At 44.5% G+C, this 20,670-nt stretch overlaps 1 protein-coding gene across 1 annotated transcript in view; it reads left to right on the top strand.

Annotated features, from left to right (window-relative positions):
* SRGN (serglycin) overlaps positions 1 to 20,670 on the top strand; it is a 41,413-nt gene continuing 20,743 nt past the window's right edge. The window contains exons 1-2 of the mRNA XM_019731913.3: positions 1 to 197; positions 10,823 to 11,128. The gene's annotated coding sequence lies outside the window, so the exon portion shown is untranslated. The remainder of the gene's footprint in view (positions 198 to 10,822; positions 11,129 to 20,670) is intronic.

Genomic DNA, 20,670 nt, shown 5'->3' on the forward strand with positions numbered 1-20,670 from the left:
ATCAAATGCCATTGTCATATTGACTTTTCCAGACAATATGAACTGAATTTGGTCTTTTCTTTGCTACTTGTTCTTCAAGATCAAGGTCCTAAAATTCATTCCTCCATTTCTTCCTTTTTACCCCCGGGGGTAGACCTGAGTTTTCTACTGTGTCTCTCCAGGGTTTGAGGCTGGCTTCTACTTTCCTCTGGAAGCGGGTGAGTAGCCCCATCCTCCTACATGGGTAGGCTCTCCACCTGGCTCGCTCCTTCACCTCCTTCGAGTTTTCACTCAGATGTCACCTTCCCGAGTGAGTGCCTCTGACTGTGTTACTTCAAAAGAGTGCATGTCACTTCCAACTGCCTGTTCTCTTTGTTTATTTCCCCCTAGCACACTGTATAATTTCTTTAAGCGTGAGGTATCACTTAGTGTATCCCCAAACCCCACCCCATCCTGCTAAACTGTAAACTCCATAAGGGCAAAGATTTGTACCTTTTTTTATTGATATAGCTCGAGCAGCTAGAACAGTGCCTGGAATATTGAGTAGGTACTCAAATATTTGTGCGATTAAAATGAATAAACAAGTGAATGGGTTATGAGGAAGAATCTTAAGTAGATTCTGTGCCTTTCTTTACATGGGAACTGAGAAGCAGAGAACAGCAAGGAATTCTTGAGACTACTTCTAGAGTGTGCCAGACCCAGTGCCAGAAGCAGAAAAGCAGCGGGGAGCAGAGCTGGATGCAGAGCTGCCCTCAAGGAGTTTGCTTTCTCATTGGGGATGGGCAGTTCCCCTCCTTGCACAACTCCAGGGGGCACCATTTTCACAGAACACAATGTGAGTGGTGCCCCTGGAGTTCTTCAAGGCAGGCACCTGTGGGAAAGGCAGGTGGGGAAAGGCTGTGGATGGTCCATGGTGTGGGACTCAGAAGAGAGAGTGGGTACAAGTGAGCAGGGTGTGACAGCTCGGAAGGAGGGCCCAACCCAAGAAAGCATCACCAGCCTAAGGCCAGGAGAAGCACGAGCATGGCCTGCCTCCATGGTGTTCTCTATGCCCAGTACGAGGCTGGCCTGGGGCCAGCACCCAGTGGGCGACGGCTTGATGGGAGGGCAGCAGTGCCCAGGTTCCAGGCTCAGGAGAAGAGTTCAGACTTACTCTTGTGCCTGGGCCTCTAACACAGTGGAGTTCACTCCCCTTGATTTTTTTTTTAAATTTATTGGGGTGACAATTGTTAGTGAAATTACATAGATTTCAGGTGTACAATTCTGTATTACATCATCTATAAATTCCATTGTGTGTTCACCACCCAGAGTCAGTTCTCCTTCCATCACCACATATTTGAACTCCCCTTGATTCTGTTCCTCTAGTTGGTGGCTCTTCATTCTGCTTTGATGGTAGAATCTCAAATCCCCTGGGAAATTAGAAAACAAACAAACAACACTGGATGCCAGAGCCCCATCCTCAGGGATTCCAATTCAGGTGGTCAGAGGTGGGGCTGAGTGTCACCATATGAGGTGAGACTTGTGGTAGCCAGTTTGAGAGCCACTGCCCTACAAGTCCTACTATTGTCCCAGTATTGTGGGAGGTTAAGGATTCTTAACCCCGCATCTCCACAAAAAAATTCAAGGGAGTCTGTGAACTTGAGTGGGAATAGATTACACCTTAATTTTCACTAACCTCCAACTGCAATTGAGCATTTCCTTGTATTATGAATGTGGGTGTCAAACCACAGCAGTGCCTGTGACTTTGTCACCCATAGAAATCACAGATATTTTCATATCACTTTATGATTGTTGTGGGTATCTTGAGACATCATTTAAGTTCATTCCTACTTCAAAATAAAGGTATTAGACTTGCTCCTAGATTTTGTTATTTAATGCATTCGTGAAGGATCACGTATATCACTATATTACTATTTCTAAAATATTTTGATTCCTGGTATTCCACATGATTGTTTCTGTTGAAATTCTATGTACGTATATGTATTTTACAACAGTATTCTGAGAAGGGGTCCCTAGGTTTCCCCAGATGGCCAAAGGGGCCCCTGACCAAGCAAAGACTCACCTTCAGAAGAGGCTTGCTCTCTCGTCCTGTGTGGCCTTCAAGCAAAGGTCATATGATTCATTGTTAGGGCTGCCTGATCTCCCTCTTGGGGTGGGCACCACCAGCTCTCTCACCCTGTTTCCAATCTCTTAGTAAAAGTGCCCCTTTGCCCCCCATTGGCAGTGTAGGGTCAGCCCTCCTGTGGGTACCCAGTTGGGGCTTTCCTTTCTTCCCTGTCAGCCACCTGGGGAGGGGGCAACCCAGACAGTGAGGAAACGAATTTGGACTGGAGGAGAGCGACAGTTCCCCGAGCCTGGGCTGGTTGCCAGCATGCCAATGTTGGCTTATTGCTGCCTTTTCACCACTTTGTCCTGCCTCTATTATTAGTACATCAGGTGGAGGAAATAAAACGGAGACCCATGGATTCCCAGCGATACTCCTTTAGAGCCCTTCTTCAATGCGGTGGACACAGGGGCATCCAAGCCTGACCTAGACATAGTCCCCCCACTTAGGGAGCTCGTAGCCTGTCCAGGGAATCAGAGTAAAAACTCAGAGTAGGAAGAGATTAAAACCAAATAAAAGTTTGGAGCTGGGAAAGGTATAGGTCTTAGAGCAAATCAGAAACAAATGGGTTAACTATAAATGACGCTTCCACACTCTCACACCTATTCCTGGGCTGTTGGTGGGTTGCTCAGCGGGCCCACGGCTGTTTAGCGGAGCTGAAAAGCAGAGGCACAGGGAATTGGAGTCTGGGCTCACTTCCTGGGCTGCTCAGCTCATGATGAGACATCATTTCCAGGCAGCCTAGATGCAAAAGCCTTTGGCCTATTTTCCTTTCAGATGTCAGCAAGAGCAAACAGTCTGGGTCACCATGGTTTGGTTCTTGTTGAAATCCAGAACCATGTCTCTGCTTGAGGAGGAAGGTCTTAGATGGAGAAGAGGCTGGAGTGTTAGCTGCCCAGCTCCCAACAGTGTCCTTGGGTCCATTCCCTACCTCCACCCCTGTGAACATACGCACTGTGGAAGGCATGCACACTGGTGACCAGGTGGTGACACATGGCAGTGTCACCATGGTGAACTTCACCTCTTGACTCAAGAGCCAAAAACAAGGCGTTGTTATATACAAGAATTGTAGTTGTAGGTAGCAGGAGTCCTGGAGAGGGATCACTGGGTCACAGAGGGAATAAAACCCTGTCAAATGGAAAGCCCAGGAAATAACTGTCATGCTTTCCAGAGTCAGAGAACAGGGCCCTCAGACAGGACCTTTTATCCTCCTGGGGTTGGGGTACTCTTTTAGATCCTAGTGAAAGCCATAGACCCTTCTCCCCAGGAGAATTCATGTGTATCGTTTAAATACTGTACCTCATTTCAAAAGTTCTCAACCAAAGGGTGCAAACCCCATGTTAGGAGGAGAAAGAAATAGAGCAGGAATGTGGAATGAATCCCCCATGATTCGTTGCGCAGCTGCTAGCAGCAGGGCCAGGACCTCAGGTCCCAGCTGGCTTAGTCTGCCGCCCTTTCCCCACCCTTCACTGTCTTCACTGGAAAGGAGGAACGGGAGGAAGGGTAGCCACACTCTGGCTCACACCACTGGGCAAACTAATTGGTAGAAATAAACAAAGGACGCCACATGGACCCAAGGTGGCCGAGGCTTCTAGTTCTCCCTCCTCGTCACTCTCTCTTTGAATTCTTGGTTCCACAGCAAAAGACCAACAGGTTTCCTCCCTGAGGCATAACCTGGGGTAGTTACAAAAAGCCTTCTAGCTTCTTCTGTATCTAAGACCCTCTCTTAAAACAGAGAAAGTTTTCAAGATTTTTAACAAGAACCAAACTACACTGACCCCACCGTGTCCACCATGCTGAAATCTGAAAGTGGACCAAAGACTTTCATGCTGGGCTGCCTGGAAATGGTGTCTTCTCAGCATGAGCTGAGCAACCCAGAACAGACTCCTCTCCTCTAAACACCTCTTGGCAATAGTGGAGGGACTGCTGGTGACAAAAGGACCCTCCTAAAAAAAACTAGAGGATCACCCACACTCTTCCAACTAATTCTACCTACAAACAAGGAGGAAACAGTGGGGAATATGCCTCTAGACATCTGAATCCCTCCCCAAGGGCTCAAGAGTGATTTAGGCTGCAGGTTTCTGAGGCTGGGGTTCGAGAGAGCTATGCCCAGAAGCCTGGATTTTCTGACTCAGTGTTCATTTCAGATATGCTATTTCCCCTCAGTTGTGTGTCCTGGTTATTGATTCAGAAAATTTGTCACTCTGAAGGGTCTGAAGCAAAGCCCTGGGGTATGAGCAGGGCTCGGTGGTATCCACAGGAGTACGTGGATTCGAGTTCTGTCCCCAGTGTTCTTTCCAAGGTCTGACTGGTGTCTGTTTAGTATCAGTTCCGCATGGATCAGCTCATTCCTCTTCTGTTTTCTCTCTCCTTTTCTTTTGTATTGCCCAATGTTAGCCATCACCAAAGGGGAAGCCAACTCCCTTTTCCTGACTTCAAACTATTTTTGATTTCACAGTCAAATTTGACCAACTTGGGACAAAATACAGAATAATCAGTGAAGAGTCTGTCTTAGAGAATATTTGAAAAAGGGAATCTAGATAAGAATGGTTTATAATTAGCAGGTCACTTGACTAAACTGGGGTCTTAGAAGAGTGTATTCCCTTAAGTTTTCTTAAATCATTAAGAACCCCCTTACCCCCAACCCCTGATATTGTTTGCACAATTCATTCTCCCCATCTCAGGAGTTTGCTAAGTAAAGATAAATTTCAGCTCCAACCCTGCCAAAATGAGTCAGATTTTTCTGAGTCTAGAATTATATTTGGGGGGGCTCCTTCTATGCAAAATTCTTCTGGGTTATAAGCATCTCTGAATATAAAATGGACACAAAGCAGGAGCTCCCGTGGCCTCTTTGCAACACACCCAGGAAGCTCAGGTCCCATGATGAGACTTTCAGGCACAATAATCCTCCCCACCTAGCTTCTGCCTCTCAGAATTGCAGCAGAAAAAAATTGGAAAGCCATTTAACACGTATTATATGTATATGACTTTTAATTTTGGATTCTTGCTCACTGCAATAGAAAAATTCTGTGACTGTTTTTGAAATAAAGCAGCCCATTCTTCATGAAGCACACTTGAAGAAAAGATGGCTTTCAAAGAAAGACGTGTTATGATTCCTTGAGAACTTCTGAAGATTAAACATGGGACATACGCTGATAATGTGTGATCACCTTTGCAGGGCATGAATGCGTATGAGGCATTTTTAAATAACCTCTGTCATTACTCTTGAGTAGATGTTAAAGCCAATCCAGGAAATTTAGGGACAGAGTGTAGTTTAGGAGTCATAGTATTTCTTGGACTAGTGGGCTGATGAGAAGCACAGCAGTTTGGGAATTACACAATCTCTGCTCATATGTATTTCTTAATAACTCACTGACTACAGTTAAATGAATATTTTCTGTTCCTGTTTGCATTTAACAAAAATAGCAAAGGAAGCATCTATGAGGTTAGGAGAAGAACAAAGCCCAAACAGCAAATTCTGTTCCATTTGACCCAATGTGCACAATAGTGATCAGAGGAGATCTTCGAGAGCTCGTTTTTCCTCTTGACCTTGTGTACTTCCTGTACTTGGCTGCCTCTGCTGGGCGTGCTGCCCAGGCAGCGCTCTGGCTTCTCTGCAGCACTGCCATGATGAGGCTCGGTGGCAGCCATGGGCTATCGGTGACTACCATGCACGAGCAAGGGACTTCTGCAGTTCAAGGCAGATCCCACCATCGCTCTGAGAGGCAGCTGCCCCTCCCTGCATATCACAGATAAGAAAAGAGGCTCAGAGGAGTCAGGCAGCTCTAGGTGGCAGAGCCGGGCTTAAGAGCCACGTCTGTCTGGTTCCAGAGCTTGTGCTTCTACGGCTCTACCACCCACTCTGTGACTTTGTCTCCACTTGTTTTTCTCGCCAAATTTTTTTAGCAGTACAGGAGTGAGAAAGTCCGGCTTCAAGGAACTTACAATTTAGCTAAAGAGAAAAGATGAATAGATAAAAATCATTTCCTTCTCTGTACGAGGAGCTTGGCATTCAGGGATTCTATCTGGAGCATCAGGCCCAATGAGCAGAACTGCAGGAACAGAGCACAGGGAGGGTTCTGGTTAATTTTGGCCAGAGCTGTGGGGGAGGGGGCAATGGGGCGAGAATGCAGTGGGAAACAGTGCAAGTTGGAGGGAGGAGGATTCACACCCCTGAATGATGGGTAAGGTGTAGACACAGTAACAGCTACCTCAATAGCCAGAAGGTATTTGGGGTTTACCAGTGTGAGGTTTTAAGAGCTTCACAGGTTTTGATGCATTGAATCCACCTTACATCCTTCAGATTAGGTACTATCCTTCTGCCTGTTTTCCACAGGAGGAACAGAGATTTAGGGGCTTAGGGAGCTTGTCCAGCTGATCTCCCAGCTAGTACATGGGAGCAGGGATTTGAACCTAGGTAGGCTGGCTCCAAGCCCTAGCTCTTACTTACTACACAAAGGACAGGCTAGGCTAAGCTATACCCTCTCATAGACTGTCATTACACTTATCAAAATTGTTATTATTTGCTTACTGTCTGTTTTTCCACTAGACTACAAGTATGTCTCTGAGAGGACAAGGCTTATGTCTGTCTTACTCTCAGAGGTAATTCCAGTACGAAGATTTGTGACTGGCACATCGAAGGCATTGAGCAGGTTTTTAAATGGATAAACCGCATTGGAGGAAAGCAGAGGATTCCTTTTCATGAGAAAGCCCCATCCCATCCGTCCCCCAGGTCCTCCATTCAATAGCTGGGAAATCACCTCACTTCCTCCTCACCTCAGTTTCCTCATCAGCAAAATGAGGATGATAAGAGAGGTGAAATTTTAGAAAACAGTTTTGCAATTCCTCACAAAGTTCAACATAGAGTTACTATATGACCCAGCATTTTACTCCTGGGTATATATATATCCCAGAGAATTGAAAATACAGTATATGTCCACAAAAAAGACTTGTACATGAATGTTCATAGCAGCATTACCATAATAACCAAAAAATGGAAACAACTCAAATGTCTATCAACGGATAAATGGATAAACAAAATGAGTGTGGGGACAGAGCCAGGAGTAGTTTCCAGGCTCTCGTCCTCACGTGGAAAGTTGCTCACTCAGGTAGTAAATGGCCATCAACTGTGATTGGATGGCCATCAGCTGTGGCTAGTTGGCCGTCAGCTGTAACCAGTGAGCCATTAGCCACTAATATAACTGCTGTGGCTACGCTAGCAGCAAATGGGGGCTAGCAAGAAGATGGTGGCTGAGCTAGCAACAGTGGATTGCAGCTAGCAGGTGAGGTTGGTTAGCAGAGAGAAGTGGACGGCAGGTTGCGGACACAACATGAGCAGTGTGGCTCCTGCTTCCTGTGTCTCCAACCCAGGTGCCAGCAAGAATATGGTGGTATGACTCCCCTATCTATGGCTCCATGGGTGTTCCTTTTTGGCCTCACCGTATCCTTCGTTCTTATGTGGGGAGCAGGACCAGAGACTCCGCATGAGTCCCTGAATGACAATGAGGTATACCCATGCAATGGAATATCATTGGGCACCAAAAGGAATAAAGTATTGATACATGCTACAACATGAGTAAACCTCAAAAACATTATGCTAAGTGAAGAAGCCAGTCACAAAGATTACATATTGTCCCATGTCCCATTTACATGACATATCCAGAATAGACAAGTCCCTAGAGGCAGAAAGTAGATTAGTTGTTGCCAGAGGCTGGATGGAGGGGAGAATAGGCAGTGTTGGGAAGGGGGTGAATTCCCTTCCTCTGCCCTTCTTTAGTTCTTACAGCTGGACTAATTTTAAAATAATAAACTTGACACAAGACTAGGTTAACAGGAGAAAAAAAAACCAATTTATTACGTGATTACAGGATAATTACAATATGATATTCCAATCATAAGATGAGGCTCAAAAAAATGATCCAACTGGGCACCTTTTTATACTTTTTTATGCAAAGGAACAATAAACTTGTGAGGATTGGACAGGACAAAGAAAGTTGGTACTCATTAGAAAGGGATGAAGCAAGGTTTGGGCTTGGGTAGTAAGTTAGTAAAGGGATTACAAGGTTTGTTTATACAGGCTTTTTCGCCTCAGGAGGGCACCTACCAGATGGAGAGTTATTTCCTGCATTTAGGGAGGCAGAGGAGAGTCAGAGAGCTCCTCCGCCCCTGCTGCTTCTCAAGTGCTTTTAATTCTAGATAATCAATATGCCACTGTGGGTTACCTTTGGACAGGCTGCCCTGAGCCCTGGCAGTAGTGACAACTAATGGGTACAGGGTTTCTCTTTGGAGTGACGCAAATATTCTGGCATTAGACACTAGTGATGATGGTTATGAATAGACTAAAAAACCACTGAATTGTACACTTTAAAAGGGTGAATATGATGGCATGTGAATTATATCTCAAAAAAAAAAAAAAAAAACAGAATGCAAGTGAAAACAATACAAAAGTTCTGCCTAAATTTAGGTTGGCAACTTATTCATATTTTGTAGGGAATTTGGGGATCTGGGCAGAGTCTCAAAAATGAGGGTCTTTTTTTATTTTTTATTTTTAGCCTCCACTCTAGTTCAGGTGATGGTGCTAAATTTAGAAAGTCAAGAAGGGGGAGGAAAAGTGCAGGCATGAGACTGGGATTCTAGTGTTTGTGGATCCGGAGGCTTAATATGTGGGAGATAGTGAAGAGAGAATGTGGGCTTGGGACAAGCCAGCTCTAGATTAACCCAGCTTAATTTTCCAGAATTCTCTCTGCCCTTCGCCTCCATCTTCTCTGCCACCATCCTTTTACAAGCCACCATTATCTTGTGTCTGAACTACTGCAGTTGCCTCTTAAGTGCTTCATTCATTCCAGAAATATTTACTGAACACCTGTTAGGGAAGTGCACTGTTCCAGGTATTGGGGATCAGCAGCGAACAAAACACACAGAAATCCCTGCCCTCAGGGAGCTGACATTCCAGACAGCAAACAAATGAATATGCAAATTGCTTGATATATTAGAAAATGGTAAGTACTCTGGAGATAAAGCAGAGGAGGGAGGTAGTGAGTTTTGTGCTGAGGAGTTGCAATTTTAAATTTGGAGGTGAGGAAGACATCATTGAGAGGGTATCATTTGAGCAAAGATTGACAAGTGAGGGGGCAAGCCATGCTGATATCTGAGGGAAAAGTGTTCTAGGCAGAAGGAACAGCCAGTACAAAGGGTTCAAGGGAAGAGTGGCCTGGAGTGGTCCTGTTTGTAGAAAAGCAAGGATGTCATTGTGGCTGGGGGGAGGGAGGGAAGCAATGAGGTCAAAGAGGTAAGGGGAGGGGGGACCCCCTAAGATCTTAAAGTCTCTGTTCTTTCCTCTCTGCAAAACCTTCCAGTGGCTTCTAATTCCTTCTAGCCTACAAGGTTCCACATGGTGTAAGCCCCCTGCCTCTCAGACCCCAAAGGCTCCCCCCACCCCCCAGTGCTTTGCCAAGCTCGTTCCCACCTCAGGACCTCTTCCCTTGTGGTTCTCTCTGCCTGGAAAGACTTTCCCCTATCTTCCTGGCTGGCTAGTTCTTGTCATTCTGATCTCAAACTTCACCTCTTCTGTGAACCCTGTGTAAAGTAGCCCCCGCCTCTGATTATTCCATTACTAGTTTTATTTTCTTGCTTTATGACTACCTAAAATGATCTTGCATGTTTTATATGTGAGTGGTCTGTCTGCTCCCTCAGAAAGGAAGCCCGTGAGGTCAGACACTTCCTCTGGCTTGTTTACCTGCCATTCCTGGAGTCTTCCTTAAAAATTATCTGTTGAATGCAGAGGAATTTGATGACCTTCATCTCCTGGGGTATTCCTCGGATTGAAGAGGTAGCTTTTGGGTGTCAGCACAGCCTGTAAGCTTTCCAGAGGGGTTTATCACTGCACTATCCAGACAACCTTTGCTCTAGGGGATGAACGGTTGTACCTTTGGCTGGGACCCAGCATTCTTTACCTCTGTCTCTAGGAAGGAGAATGCTTTGTGACCTCCACCCTCTGTCCTATAACTACCTGTGACATCCTGGGTGGATTGTGTAACTTCTTTGAGATTGAATTTCCTCTGTAAATGAATATAATTCTGCCTTACTTAAATCTAAGTGTTATTGTGAAGTTAAATAAGATAATTAAGGACTGAACAAATACAAAAAAAAAACCCTTCCAAGGTCCTATCTGCTTTCCTTCTCCTAATCTCATTTCAGCTGGCCAGCTCTCTAAAAACTGGGGATGAGGGAAGCTTCTGAAATTACTGATCTCTGAGATCTGAGAGTGTATCAGGGACCATCTGGCCAAGGGAGTCTCAAGAATTCGTGTTACAGGTGGGGAAACTGAGGCCTACAGTGGGGAAACAATATGTCCAGGAGAATTGGGGGAAGGTCCTAGGTAGCAGTCATCAGATTGGGAGTTCTAACTCTGGGGGCTTCATTAAAACCCTTAGAATTATGTGAATAATCTTATGGTTACAGTTCTTTTTCTGAGAAAAGGTTCACCAATATCTTAAGGGGTTTCTACAATGGCCTTAGATGCTAAGAACACTTTAAGGGTCATGGACTCTTTTGAGAAAATTATAACTGAACTCCTTGAGGTGTCATGTTACCATTCTCCTAGAAAATAGCAGTGCCAGGTTCATAGCAGATGCCCCCAAACTATCTATTGAATGATTGAGTGAGTGAGTGAATGAATGAGGAATGAATAAATAGATCAATGGATTGAGAAATGACACCATTTCCTCCATTTCATTCCAGTGCTCTTTTTACCTACTCACAAATATAAGAAGTTAACCCTCTCCCAAAAAGGACTGAGGACCTTGGATTCTCATTGCCTCATGCCTGACTGCCCTGCCCCTCTGGAATGATCTCCTAGCTGGCTGCACGTGTGTGACAAGCAGCCTCTGTTGGACCAGGCTGTCAGCTGACCTGAAGATGGTCCTATTGTATGTAGAAGATTCAAGCTTTCCCTGTCTGACTTTGCCAGGTGTCAAGAAACCCAACCTCCTGCTCAGCCCTGGTCCTCGGGAGTACAGCTCGGACAGGGACAAGAGCCAGAGAGAGGTGAGTGGCTAGAAGTCCAAACTTTCCAGCTTTTCTGGGCATAGACTAGTGATTCTCCTGGGGGCTGGTTTGGTTTGAGACACAAGAAGGTCCATTAAAAAAAAAAAATCACCAAGCAGATCCTTGAATTTTAGACTTCAGTCACATTGGCCCAGAAATACCCAGACTGAAGGTCTGGGAACAATCTGAGAAAGACAGAGCTGGACCCAAGACTGGGAAGGCTGACAGGTGGAGAGTGTGTCAGGACCTGGGACCTACTGACTTGGAGGTTCCCCTACTGTGAGGAGAGCTTGGTGGTACTTTCTTTAGGAACTCTGAGGGAAGTTTGGGATTTCCTGGCTGGTAAATAGGGTTAGGGAGTACATTCCGAAATAAAGGGGGTTTTCCTTTAGTCGCCAATGAAATCAGACGAATTGCCATTTAGAAATACAACTTTGTGTGGAGGCAGTTTCAGCTTTGTTGGTGACTGAAAGTTGGAGCTGGGACTTCCTCTGACACTTCACTTCAGTCATTCTGAAAATGTAGAATTCTTCTGGGCCCCTCAGACCTGAGTCCCTTTTGCCGGGGGTTTTTAGTGTGATTCACTTTTTGTCTTCCAAGGTGTCCTTTCATTTTCCTGAAATGGTTTGCTAGTATGCCTTGGGACTTTAAGGGCCAATGGAACCTTGATCTCTGTGAGAACTGAGGTTAGCCCGTAGCCCCCTGGGCCCCTGGTGCTCTTAGCACAGGACCTGGATGGAGTAGGTGCTCCACAGCCATCGTTAGGTCAGGAAACACTGCGCTGGTTTTCACAACTCCAAAAAAACCAGGTGAAACTCCAAAAATAGGGGATTTGTTTGTAATTCTGGCACAGGAACCAGGGTAGAATAGCATGTAGCCTTTTGGAAAAGCGAATTATGAAGACTAGGTGGGAATATATAAAAAGATAAGTGGTGGGAAAATATTATCCAGTAATTAGGTTACGGTGGACCAGAAGCAAAGGCAAATGGAAATCATTGTGCTAAGGCAGTGAGATTATGGGTAGTGACTGTTCAAGGTTTTTCTTAAATTTTAACTCTCATATCATCAATGTAAGGTAACAACCAAACCTCTGCAGCGGTATTCTGTAATAGACGTAACCAGGACTTGGGTGGCCGAAGTCCTTTGCTTGTCCTGGCTAGACAGAGCTCCTCATGGACAGAGTCCATTTTGTTCCTGCCTCACCCCCCTGACCCCACCCCTAGCATATAGTAAGTGCTTGAGAAATACTTGCTGAACTAGTGGCTCAATGGGCAGTTTATGCCAAAGGTTAGGTCTTTTTTGAAGATTCCCCAAGGGGTTTTGATTGGAGGAGAACTTGGGAAAAGAATCACATCTGATTCACAAACCACCAGCCAAAGGAAAAGTTTAAGTACTGTGACCTCTTGTCTTGATTGTATATAAGTGAGTTCTTTCCAATTAAAGTTGTTTAGTAAATGCGTAACCAAATTATTTATTTGTTTGTTTGCTTGTTTATTTATTTATTTATTTCCCCCTCAAACAAGCTTTTTCTTGTTTGAATAAAATCACAAAAAGAAGAGGGAAAAACCCTTTGTCCACATGGGTACCTTTCTGGGTTCAGAACCCAGTGAGGGTGATAAAGGGCTGCACTCAGGGAGAAGTGGTGGCCTAACTGACACCGCCTTTGGGACTCAGAATCCATAACTGCAGGTCGACCTCTCTCTTGTTCCAAGTGTGGGCCTCTGTCGAGGTGGGAGGCCGGGCATTCACTGACCTCTCTCTCTTCTTGGGGTCCTGGTGCATGGTTCCATGACTCTGCCAGGGCCTTTATATCAGCATATGGAAGGACTTGGCTTGTGGCCAAGGAGCAAGTGGGGTGTTTTTGGTTTGGTTCGGCATTTGCTAACTGGTAAAGGTCCTGCCTCACTCTATTCCTTCTCTAACACCCTGTGTCTGAAATACCACTGCTAGTTCCTCCTGAAGTGTAGGGTTTCAAAGGCCCCTGCTCAGGCCCAGATCTGGAGAGGGAGCCTCTCTGGACCATTTCTCCAACAGAAAAAAGAACCACAGGTGACTCAACTCTGGGGGAGATTAACCATTGAATTAAGTAGTGGGATATTATATCTGGGAGATAGAAATGATGTGTCCCTAGCAAGGGAGGCCCAGAGCAATTTTATCTTTTCTAGAGCCTCTACCTGGAGTACTAATATTAATTAATATATCCAGCCAGTTAGTCACTCACCTAGCAAGACCCTGAAAGTATGGCATATAACATAGTGAATGTTTGACTTCTTACTCTTTATTTTCCAAGCAGTGCACTAAGCCCTCTACACGTGATATTCTCTTTCAATCTTTCTGACAACTCCGTGAGGTAGATAATATCCCTCCTTTAGAGGAACAAACACCAAGGCTCAGAGATGTGATTTGACCAGTATCATGCAGCTAAATATAGTAATGCTATTTAATAGCTAACGACCATTGAGTACTTACTACTAGAGGGCTTCCTGTTTCAATTCACTTAATAACATTCTCATGAAGGAGACAGAATAACCATTTTATCAAGTGTAGGAAGTAGAATACAAGAAGGTTAAAGGCTCCCCAAGGCATCAGCTAGCAGACGTCAGCGTAGGGATAGGAACACAGGCAGCTCCACTGAGCTGTGCTCTCAACCTCCATGCTGTGTAAGTGTTGGGTCCAGCTGTGTCTGGTCCACAGAAATGTACTAGAGCCTGCTGTGTGCCAGGCACATACGACGACGCTGGTGATCAGACTGGTGACTCAGGTACTGCCCTCGTACATCCAGAGGACCCACGCAGGAAGCAGCCTGGCCTCCTGTCTCCTCCTGCCTGCAAAGGGCAGTCAGCAGAGACCCTAACCTCTTCCTTTGTGGCTCCCCAAGGTAATAATTGTCCTCTTTGGGGGACTAAAACAAGAGATCAGGTGTCTCTAAAGCTTGTTATCCCTGAGACTTGGATCTCTGTGGGGTCTTGCCTTACATGTGCACTGTGGGGTTTTCCCTATCCCTGTTTCACACACGCCCGCACAATAGAAGACGCTGCTGATGGATCCTGTCAGAGAAGCTCCTCCCAAGATTTTGAGGCCAGGATTAAGGGGTCTTAAGTCAAAATTTATGCTAGGGAGAAATTGTGCTTGGCTACATGGCTCTGCCTTTGGAGGTTCTGGAGGGATGTGAGATGATCTGATTTATATTATAACAAGCTGACTCTGGCCACTGCACGGTGACAGAATTGCCAGTACCTGAGTGTGAATGTTTTCCCTGTAGGATCAGCCCTATGGGAGCCCATTTCAGCCTGAGTTCTGGAATCCTGCCCTGGATTGGAGAGGTCCTCTCTGTTCTACAGGACAGGGCTTGGTCCTCTCTGTCCTACAGGACAGGGCTTGGCCCTGGAACTTGGCTTCAGCTGATCAAATTCTGTCCTCAGCTTCCTCAACAGTACAATCCTCAGTGGACTGTGAAAGCATTAAATGTTTTAATATCTGGCAAGTACTTAGCGTACTGCCTGCTTATATTATACATGTGAGCAATTATTATAATTATCCCTGGCCTCATGGGCAGAGATGAACAGAAACCAGGGTCCATCCTGGCTACCTCCCCTTTATCAGCCAGCCTTGAGCCTCCATTCTCACCTGTGAGCTGGGGATGGTTAAGCCAACCTCACATCCTGACTCGCACGTAGTAGACCCCTCCTCCCCCAAGATCAAAGAAAACAGGTTTAAGATTTTTCAGGAAATATTTTGCTCCAGTTGTTTTTCCTTCCTCACTTCCCAAATGTCCACCCTCTCACCACCACCTTCCCCCAAGCCGTGCATCCTTCAATTCTCAGATCTAGTGTGTCTCCTTGCAGTGTCTAGTGTCTCAGATCTAGTGTGTCTAGTGTGTCTCCTTTTGTCTCAGCTAGGATTACCCTTTGGTCCTTGTTCCATCTCTCCACCTCTGGGAAATGACATACACCTTTAAGGACTTCTAACATTACCACACCTGAATGGTAAGGGTGCCTACTTACTGGGCCCTGACTGGGTGCCTGGCTTTGTTCTTTATTGCCATGTGCTGGGTCTTCACACAGATGTGCTTGTTTGATCCTAAGAGTTCCTAGGAGATTGGGGTGATTATCACCCCATTTAAAAGATAGAAAAACCAAGGTACAAGTGATTAAACATCAGGTCTGATGCCATAGCTAGGAAGTAGTAGGTTTGAACCCAAGCAGTCTCAGTCTAAGCCCCAGCTCCCAGCCACTCCATTTTTTTGCCACCACATGACCCTTATGTTTAGAATCCATAGGAATTCGGAAATGGAGCATTGTCTTTGTCCTATGAATGTCAGAGCTTTATTTGTTTACTCTTTCTTAATCAAAAGATATTTTACTCCAGAGTTGGACGGCTCAAATTCCCCCTGGTTATATTCTGCTGGAGTTTCGTTTCTTTTGAAGGAAGGCATTCTTTCTAAATCTCACTGAACTCTCCTATACTCAGAAATAGACATATTTTCTCTTGCTCTGTCACCTGGAGAGATGGAACTCTGCCAATCTGTACATTCTTTCACCAGCTTGAAAAGAGTCTTAAGATGTCTCAAAATCTCTCTGAGCCAGTTCTTCTCTGAAGCAAGACAGACCTGGCCTCTTTCCACTATACTGGTTTCCTGTCAGTGACTCTGAGAAAAGTATTTGCAGTTTTCCAGGCTCTCTCCTTCCATCGGTTATGCTCTGGACAATGACTTACACCTAGTGTGTACACAGGGTCTAAAGCAAGTATGGACGAAGAAGGAGCCACATACTAAACCTAATAAGCTCAGGGGAGGCCTGCATGGTGGGCCTTACAAACTGAGAGACCAAAGTTACCACATAGAATGGTCTGAACATAAAAATTCCTCACTAAAAGCGGGTCATGGCAGTAGTCACATCCTAGGCCTGTAGCTTCTTTAACAAAGGTCAATCTTTACCATAAGGGAACCTGTCTATTGTCTTTTTGCATCTAAGATAACATACCTTTGAAATGTCAGAGTAATCTTTTCCAGACACCTCAGGGCACCCCCCTCCACCTCATCAGAGCACCAGACTACAGAACCCCTCGTTGTTATCTTGTTCCCCACATACCATTTCTATGTGCTGTAAATGTATACTATCCTGTACCCACCAATGTAAAGGAAGTATGTGTCTTTCTGTTTTACTTTTTAGCTAATTCCAGAAATTTCCTTGCTTTGCTTTCTCCTGCCCCTTTAACCTACTACCAATGGATTTCATATAACCCTCCTTACATCTCCTCTTTTGATTCTAATGTACAAAATAAACTAGAAAATGTCCATTCTCCGGAGCATTGAGATTTGCTTGCTGGCAATTGTCATCAGTTTGGCTCAAATAAACCATAAAAATTCTCTATAGGTTTGAGGTTTCTAATGTCGACACAAGCCACACTGGGCTCCTCTGCCCCTGCTCAGAGTTTTATTTTAGCTTAATTTGTTGTTTTCATATTCCAGAACATTTAGAAATGACATAAAAGTATAAAGAAGTAGGAAAACATATGATCCCTAAGACCCCCGCTCCTGACGTTTGTGCAGATTGGAGTTTACTTGAACCTGAGGGCCTGCCTGCCAATGTGCAGGGCACTGCATGGGCCTATGGCAGGGACAGTCCTTGCCCCAAGGTTCTTAGAATCTGAGCTGGTGAGTGTGGAGAAGAGCTTTGAACAATTTCCATTCTAACCAGTATTGACTGAGCATCTATTGTGGCCAGGGATTCTTCTGAGCACTTCAGGTACATTAGTGAACAAAAGATCCCTTTTCTTCCTCAAAGAGTTTCCGTTCTAGTGGGGAAGGCAGACAATGAGTTGATAAATGCTATAGAGAAAAGAAAAGAAAGAAAGGGGGCTGGCGTGCAGGGTGTGTGAGGGGAGACTGCAGTATTAAAAGAGGATTGTGGCCTCCTTAAGAAGGACATATTTGCGTCAAGACTTGAAATAGGTGATGGATTTAGCCATGTGGGAATATAGAGTTTCAGGCAGCAGGAATCGCTAAAGCCTCAGAGAAACAAGATCCAACACAAACATCAGGAAGGGGCCACCCAAAAGATAAGGAGTCTGAGAAGGGGCCAAGGGGGAGGGAGGAAGGAGGGCTGGCCTGCCTTTGCTAATTGCATTGTGTGGCTGCCGTGCTAGGTGGGGCGATTTACCAGACCCTGGGGACCAGCCTCTCCCCAAACCTCTGGGCCAACGGAAATCAGCTCTGATCCAGGCTCTTTCAAACTAGGACCTGGTCTTGTGTAGGCCCTATACTCCCTGGGCCTCAGCGGCCTCAGTGGCCTTGTCTGTAAAAGAAGATAGCCAACATCTGGGTGCTCCCTGGTCTCCTGCCCGCCAGCCCCCTGAGTAATAACAATACTAGTAATAATAGAAATAACAAAAATAATGATAATAATGTTACAAATAAGATGGCAATTGCGTCATCTTCCCAGGGTGAATAAGTTAATTAGTCTCATTATTGAGACTTTTTAAAATCAAAAGTAAAACCATCTAACTTCTGTGGTTTCTGAGGAAAAGAAAGGAAAGAGCATGGTCTTTGGTCAGGAAAAAAAGTGAGGTGAAAGAGGCAAAAGGCTTCCTCTCACCAGCATTTAACCGCCTTCCCTTGGAGGGAACTGTGCTCCGAGGGCGGGTCTTGCCTGCACCTTGAGAGTGTTTCCTTAGCCGAGCTTCAGAACACCCGCAAGCAGCCAACTGTCAGTTTGGGAACGTTTGGGAAGTGTTATGCAAAAGGTGGAAAAAACGGTCTTTGACAAAATAAAAAAAAGAGAGAAAATTTGGCAAAGTTTCCTAGCCTTTAGGTAGGGGCCAGAAATGCAAAAATGTGTTCTCACAATCTGAGTTGCTAAAAGGAGGTTATTTGAGAGCACCATATTGTCAGATACTTGGTGTTGCCCAGGATTTAGGGTACTATGATTCTAGGAGAGAGCTTTTCCTACCCACGACAGACAGGAGTGTTTAATTTTTAGTTCTAGAGGGGAAGTGGGATGTGCTTGTTGGGGAAACGGGACTAACAAATGAAAAGCATACCCAGGGAAGTTCATCCAGACAGGAGAGCTTATGTGAGGGGTCACAGACCTGGTAAGAATCAGGGTCTGAAGTCAGATTATCAAAGGTCAAATCCCACCTGCTTTTATAATGTTCTATGCTTCAGTTTCCTCATCTGTATAATAGGTATAACTTCACAGCGCAGTTATGGTAAAGTGAATGAATACACAGGAAGTCCTTAGAACGGTACCTATGTCCTAGTGAAACAACCGACAGTGGGTGCTTTTGTCTTTGGGTTTCATGGGTTTTTCCTAACCAACATTTGAGTCTTTTTCATTGAAGGCTGCCTATTTTGGGGCACATCTTCTGTGCAAGCACACTTTCAGGTCTTGTATCTCTCTTCTTTCTAACCAAGATTTTCTTTAATCTTAAAAGAGCCACCATTTTCTAAGCCAACACTGTCTAACAGAAATATAATGCAAGCCACAAATATAGGCCTCTATATGTGACTTTAAATTTTCTAGTAGCCACATTTTAAAAATGTAAAACAAGTGAAATTAATTTTAATAATATACATTTTTACCTAATACATCCAATATATTATCATTTCAACATATATTCAATAGAGAAATTGTTGATGAGATTTCACGTTCTTTTCTTGCTTACTACAGCTTTGAAATCCAATGCATATTTTAAAAATACAGTGCATTTCAATTCAGGTTAGTGACACTCCAGGTGCAGTGGCCACATGTGGCTGCCATGTTGGACAGTGCAATGCTAAATGACAGGAAGGTGGTTCTTGGCAGTCAGCTTGGGTGGGCTAGTCAGACTGGACCCTGACTCTCTCCCAGCCACTACTATGATAACTAGAAAGGCCTCTGAGGTTTGCGGGCAGGGGCTCTTCTGGTCATAGGAACAAGGAGGATCTCAGAGCAAGCCCTGCAAGTCCAACGGTGCGGTTTTGAACTGAGATCTATTGAGCAAGCTCTTGCTTGCCCCTAACGGTCTTTTCCTCCCTCCCCTGAATCTAACCTCATCCTCCACCTCCAATTTAATCTTGAGGATTAAATTCTCAAATTAGTTTATTCATGATTATCATCCTCTTTTAAGATGCAAATGTTGGGATAATACCTTCACTGAGTATCAACTGAGACTAAGTAGTTGAGATAGAGATGAGGATGGAAACAGAATGCTCTTTTGGGTGCTGTTTGGAAGCTCAGAGAAGTGGCAGTGTTTAAAAACCAGTAGTGATAGGAAAGAGCTGCTTTCTGCAGGATTTCGGCCTCTAATGAGCCCTTTCAGCACAAGTCACTTAGTTCTAATAGGAGCCTCCTCAACCAAAGGCAGAGTAAGAGCAGAAACCAACGTTCTGGGCATCATGTGTCCGTATTTTTCTAGGTGAATGAGTCTGAATCTGAAAACTACATCAGGAGTCCCTCAAAGTAGGAATTTTCAGACTTGTCTTGCCCATCCATTCCTAGCAGCCCAGAAGAAGCAGAGGCAGCACCTTTTCTTCTGAGGAAATGCCCTTTGATCCTATTTGAGGAAATTTCAGTTTGGTTTCTAGAGTAGGCTGTGCCTTGGGGAAGGCTGGCTTGATTTTGAGGACAGAACCTCCTCTCTGTATCTCTCCCTCTTCTCATTCTGTCGTTTTAGGGTAAATTTGCACATCTTTCCTCTAATTTGTTATTAAGGTTTGCGTGAAGGGAGTCTCATTTCTCTGTTTCCAAGTTCTTGGGAAGAGTGGAAGGGACCTCACTTTTACCCCCATGAGTGCCTAGTATTATTACCTCCAGGGATACTCTAAAATGTGAAAAGTTCTGCTCTTGTTTCATTTGTGGTAAGATTGGACTATCTACATAACCCACAGATGTTCTTCCCTTCAGTCTTACTGACTACTACTTTTTTCCAATCTATTACTATTTTCCCAATCTATTAGTGTTTTCCCAATCTATTCCTAGCTAGCTACATTACCTTGAAGAAAATTACTTTTATAAAGCAGTTCCCAAGTACTGATCTCTGACCCAAGTTCTTCAGTCTCATTATAGCCAAAGAATGCTCTCCATTAATAGTTCTTTTTTGAGTTAAACTTTTGTCAGCAATCAAAATATTTTTTGAGTGTTTTTTTAATTACTAATACAATAATTTTGTTTCATAAATTTGGCATAGTCTGAAAAGGATGAAGAGGAAACATTTGTCATCCTACTGTCTAGAAAACACTACTGTTAACTTTTTGGCAATCAACAGTTATTTGAGCCCATTATATTCCAGTGAAAACTAGATTCCTACAATAATCCAGGTATAAAAACAAGATTAGCACAAGCAACAAAATAGAAATATTCAATACAGAATTCATTCATTTATTCATTTATCCAGTGCCTCGGGAGAAGGCTAAATTAATCTAGAAGTTTAGTCCCTTTGGGGATATCATCAAATAAAGGTCATCAAATGTAGAGCATGTTATCGAAGTCAGAAGAGCAACTCATTCCAACAGTATATACTTCTTTGAGGGAAAGTAGGCAATATTCTTTCATTCTTTAGTG

This window comes from Rhinolophus sinicus, chromosome 15 (genome assembly GCF_057876585.1).
Source record: "Rhinolophus sinicus isolate RSI-liver-muscle chromosome 15, RSI-T2T, whole genome shotgun sequence".
Classification (NCBI taxonomy): domain Eukaryota; kingdom Metazoa; phylum Chordata; class Mammalia; order Chiroptera; family Rhinolophidae; genus Rhinolophus; species Rhinolophus sinicus.